Genomic DNA, 6000 nt, shown 5'->3' with positions numbered 1-6000 from the left:
GACCCCTCCCATTATAATAGGGAGAACACGTGGTTAAATTTTTAGGTGATTTTGGCGTATACAGTCATACAGACACAGAGTGCAAACTACAGTACACAAATCTGCCAAGTCTGTCAGCAACAACAATCCTGATCCGGCTGGCATGAAGACGGAATGAGTTAGATGGCAAATATCCGGATATTGTTCCTCGTCATTTTGATTTAAAACCAGAGATTATAAATTGCAGGGGCTGGGGCTGGTGGTGGTGGTGGTGGTGGTGGTGGTGGCGCAGCTGTCTCTCAGCAACGCAAGATCAAACGTTTTCAATCGACGGGAAGTATGGAGAAGAGGCTTAGCCAGCCGCTGTGACCGAGCGGTTCTAGGCGCTTCAGTCCGGAACCGCGCTGCTGCTACGGTCGCAGGTTCGAATCCTGCCTCGGGCATGGATGTGTGTGATGTCCTTAGGTTAGTTAGGTTTAAGTAGTTCTAAGTCTAGGGGACTGATGACCTCAGATGTTAAGTCCCATAGTGCTTAGAGCCATTTCAACCATTTTTATGAGAAGGGGCTGGTCAGCGTCGAACGCCCTTTGTATTAAGACAGATGAGAATATTACGGGTCATATGCAGCCGCGCGGTGTACCGTTGAAGGATAACATAATAGGAGTCTCAAAGACTGGACACAGCCGTAGGCCGGAGAAGGTCAGAAATGTAACGGTTTATGTACAAATTACCGATTATGCGAACCAAAGGAGACCGCGGCCTGAAGCCTGTGGCACCACATTCAACCACGTCAGGTGTTTGCAACATACAAAGATGGAAAATAAAACCTGGTAATGTTCATTGTCCTGAGAGCCTACACACGCTACGTTCATCGTAACGTTGCAGAATCGAGGTTCGTCTTAAAAGACGACTTGCTACCACTCCTCTCTCCAGTGTTGACGTTGTGAGGACCATTGTTGGCGTTTCATTCTTCTGCAGCATCGAGATGAGCCGCAGCAATGGTCATCGTGTCGGCAGAGGGCGTTGCTTCAGACTTCAACGTAGTCAGTATGGATATTTTCTTACTGCAAAAAACCAATTTCGCGACTCAAGGTACGCAGCAGCCGTGTACGATCCTGCACAATCTGATGCGCACCTCTGTGGCTAACCACGTGGAGAGTACTATCCAGTATGGTCTAAGTATGTCCTTCATGGAGTCATCGGTTCTACAACAACATGACAGTTGTGGCAATCCGACCAATGTGGGCAGCAATATCGTGGAAAGCTGAACCACATTCTCGATAGGCTACGGTCCCGTCGTTTTCAGCTAGATGTTTCTTCTCGTACACGAGGCGTAACACATTCTTCTCACAAAAAATCACCTTCGAATGCGATTTCCGAATGAGAAAGTGGTTGCGTAATCTTTCCTTTTATAAAGAATGTGTATGTCGTTACTTCTACCTTCTTTATGCGGAAGCGTTGTAATGCTAATCATTTGCATACCGAAGCATGTAGTACAGTTGACGCCAGATTAACGATTATTGCAGCGCTTTCATGGTTTTGCAGTTTCAACGCCCAGCAGTGCTTGTATAATTCGTGTGTGATTGTGGCAGTTCCAGAGATCAGAAAGTAAGGCATTATTAAATCCAATACGAATACAGAAAAATGCAACCAGTCACTTTTTTTAAATACCCATCGAACCTTTCCAGGCTTATCTTGATATATGGTGAACACGGAACTTACATGGCATGTACAGAATCTGGTGGTGAGCCTGGAAGGTTCGAAAACCAGTACATAGTCCAGTAGCGCATTAAAATAAAGTGACAGGTTACAGTTTTCTGTATATGCATCGAATAACCAGTCACTGTATTATAAACATCCATAATGGATAAGCAAAATTCTAAAATTCAGCGGTACCGAGCGAGGGTATGCAGTTATTAAGCCAATGAGCAAGCGATATAGAGTAAGAGTTTTCAAACGTTTCTGCCAGCCAACATGATTACGATTTTCTGTGGTTTCTTCCTTACACCACTTCAAGCTAATTGTTAACGGATCAGTCGTTAAACATCGCTCGTTTCTGTGACTACTTTAATCCATGCTCCGGTCTAATGACATTGGCTTCTACGGTAAAGTGAACTGTACTTGCTTATATTTGATACCACTTGTTTTCAATTAAAATATGATCTTTGCAATAAGGTGCTTCAAAACAACACAGACACAGTTTGATCATTTACGCACTAGCGTGATTAGTTTGACAAGTCTCTGTTCCTAAAATGTATCTCGCCGTTCGGGTCCAGTGCCTACATGATTTAGTAAATTCATTTTATTTTGATTTTGTGCCCGGATGGCCTTGCTCTTATAAAGGAGATTAGATGTGTCCACTTGTGTGTGTGGATCGCAGAAAGTGTGTACTGTGTTTTACCTATTTTAACTGTCTGTGTATCGAATTATCTGAGGTGCAGAACATTTTCCTCAATGAGACTAACAAAGTACCTACCGGCCAATCTAACAGACGAACACTCGTGTTAATCGGCAGCGCGAATTCGATCCACGTCTGCCCCCCCCCCCCCCTCCGTTCCCGCTTACCCCTCCTCATAACCTAGCGTTGTTCTCCATTATGCTATACGAGCAGATCCATGTAATATCCAAAAAGTAGGGAAGGAAAGTCAGTATCAAGGACTTCTATCATGCACCACGTTTTAAGAGACAGATCAGAAGCCGCTGGAGATAATTTAGTCGCACCAGCGTTGCGTTTGTGAACGTACTGCTACAATCAAACTGTGAGATATCATTTCAGCACTCTCATTAGAGTATCTTATGTTGCATCCAGTTAGCGGTAGAATGAGTAGCAGTCAGCCAACTCGCTTGCTTACACCAGGACCGTTTAGTGGAACGTTTGTAGGATTAAGGAACAGCGAAACTAGATTCTGTTCCTACAAGCGCCACTGGAGCATGTGAAAGAGGCGTGTCACGGATGGCCCTTTTCTTTCACTCTGTCGCAACTACCGTCAGTCAGCTTTCCAGTTTACAAAACCATAATGTGATGTTCCTCTTAATGAATAGATGTAATCATGTAAGGTTCTGTGTCACCCTGGATGAAAAAAGTATAGGATGCCTCCTAATGTCGTGTCGAACCTTCTTATGTCCGGCGTAGTGCAGCAAGTCGACGTAGCATGGACTCAACCAGTCGCTGGAGTCCCCTACAAAAATATTGAGCCATGCTGCCACTATAGATGTCCATAATCGTGAAAGTGTAGTCGATGTAGGATTCTGAGCAGGAACTGACATCTCGGTTATGTCCCATGAATATTCAGTGGGATTCACGTCGAGTGTTATGTGTTATAGGTGGCCAATTCATTCCCTCTAATTGCCTAGAATGTTCTTCAAACCAATCGTGAACAATTAGGGGGCGGTGACATGGCACACTGTCACCCTTAAAAAATTCTGTCGTTGTTTGGGAAGATGACGACCACGAACCGCTGCAAATGGTCTCCAAACAGCCGAACATCCAGACGACACAATCGATTTCATGTAAACACACTACGGAGCCACCACCAGCTCGCACAGTGCCTTGTTGACAACTTGGGTCCATGGCTTCGTTGGGTCTGCGCCACTCTTGAACTCTTCCTTCAGCTCCTACCAACTAAAATCTGGACTCATCTGACCAGATCACGGTTTTCCACTCGTCCAGGGTCCGATCGATATGTCACGAGCCCAGGAGAGGCGCTGCTGGCGATGTCATGCACTCACGTCGATCGTCTGCTGCCATAGCCCGTTAACGCCAAATTTTGCTACACTGTCCTATTACATACATTCATCGTAGGTCCCACATTGATTTCTGTAGTTATTTCTCGCAGTACTGCTTGTCTGTTACCAGTGACAACTCCACGCAATCGGCTCTGCTCTCGGTCGTTAAGTGAAGGCCGTCGGTCACGGTGTTGTCTGTCGTGAGAGGTAATGCACGGAACATGGTTCTCGGCACACTCTTAACGCTGGATAGTGGAATATTGAATTCCCTAACGCTTTCTCGAAAGGCAAACCTACGTTTCTAGCATTTGCAGACTTAGAGAAAGCTTTTGACAATGTTGACTGGAATACTCTCTTTCAAATTCTGAAGGTGGCAGGGGTAAAATATAGGGAGCGAAAGGCTATTTACTATTTGTACAGAAACCAGATGGCAGTTATAAGAGTCGAGGGACATGAAAGGGAAGCAGTGGTTGGGAAGGGAGTAACACAGGGTTGTAGCCTCTCCCCGATGTTGTTCAATCTGTATATTGAGCAAGCAGTAAAGGAAACAAAAGAAAAATTCGGAGTAGGTATTGAAATCCATGGAGAAGAAATAAAAACTTTGAGGTTCGCCGATGACATTGTAATTCTGTCAGAGACAGCAAAGGACTTGGAAGAGCAGTTGAATGGAATGGATAGTGTCTTGAAAGGAGGATATAAGATGAACATCATCAACAGCAAAACGAGGATAATGGAATGTAGTCGAATTAAGTCGGGTGATGTTGAGGGAATTAGATTAGGAAATGAGACACTTAAAGTAGTAAAGGAGTTTTGCTATTTGGGGAGCAAAATAACTGATGATGGTCGAAATAGAGAGGATATAAAATGTAGACTGGCAATGGCAAGGAAAGCGTTTCTGAAGAAGAGTAATTTGTTAACATCGAGTATAGATTTAAGTGTCAGGAAGTCATTTCTGAAAGTATTTGTATGGAGTGTAGCCATGTATGGAAGTGAAACATGGACTATAAATAGTTTGGACAAGAAGAGAATAGAAGCTTTCGAAATGTGGTGCTACAGAAGAATGCTGAAGATTAGATGGGTAGATCATATAACTAATGAGGAAGTATTGAATAGGATTGGGCAGAAGAGAAGCTTGTGGCACAACTTGACCAGAAGACGGGATCGGTTGGTCGGACATGTTCTGAGGCATCAAGGGATCACCAGTTTAGTATTGGAGGGCAGCGTGGAGGGTAAAAATCGTAGAGGGGGACCAAGAGATGAATACACTAAACAGATTCAGAAGTATGTAGGTTGCAGTGGGTACTGGGAGATGAAGAGGCTTGCACAGGTTAGAGTAGCATGGAGAGCTGCATGAAACCATTCTCAGGACTGAAGACCACAACAACAACAACGCTTTCTCAAATGGAATGTCCAATGCGTCTGGTTCCAACAACCATTCCGCGTTCAAAGTCTATTCATTCCCGTCGTGCCGCCATAATCACGTTGCAAACATTTTCACAGGAATCACGTGAGTTCAAGTGACAGCTCCGCCAATGTACTGCTCTTTTATATCTTGTGTACGCTATACTACCGCCATCTGTATATGTGGACATCGCTAACCCTTGACTTTTGTCACCAAAGTGTATACTGTTATACAATTTCTACGAAGTGCTTGGAACCAGCTGTGATCGACCTGAGATTTTATGCTAGGAGGTCACATTACACGCACTGCTCGCAATATGTGATTTCATTTAATGTTAGCTCTGGTTATCTTCAAAGAGTTTCATCCTGTCTGTTGTACCGTGTATTAATGTAACGGAGATTTCGTTTTACTTACATTTACTGAGACATTGTGGCTGTTTTCTGAAAGTTAGTTCACATCCTTACCTCAGGTTTCTCTGCGAAAGCTGGTACTACGCCAGCCTACACGTACGTAGGTGGAGCATACAGATGAATGAAATAGCTAGTTTGAAAAGCTAAGAAAATTTTCCACCGCAAAAATTAGTTACAGCGCTTTTACCGGGATCAAATCGAAAAGATAATAAATACTTTGTCTATCAACAGAAAATTCCGTCAAAAGATATTCAAAGTCCATAATAAGGAAACTCTTACTTACCAAGAAGCCTGAGAATTACGAAACTGGAGACTTCTACAGTCCGCACCTGGAACATAAAATGTAATTATTTTTATTACGGGTACTTCATTTCAAATTTTACTTCATTTTTACAATGCACACAAATGGTAACTGAATAAAAGTGCCTTTGGTGCACATGGCAATGAGGAAAAAAAGATTTGTTTGGATTAACCATTTTTCAC

Source organism: Schistocerca nitens, chromosome 9 (assembly GCF_023898315.1).
Source record: "Schistocerca nitens isolate TAMUIC-IGC-003100 chromosome 9, iqSchNite1.1, whole genome shotgun sequence".
Classification (NCBI taxonomy): Eukaryota; Metazoa; Arthropoda; class Insecta; order Orthoptera; family Acrididae; genus Schistocerca; species Schistocerca nitens.
Note: the sequence above shows the minus strand (reverse complement) of the source record.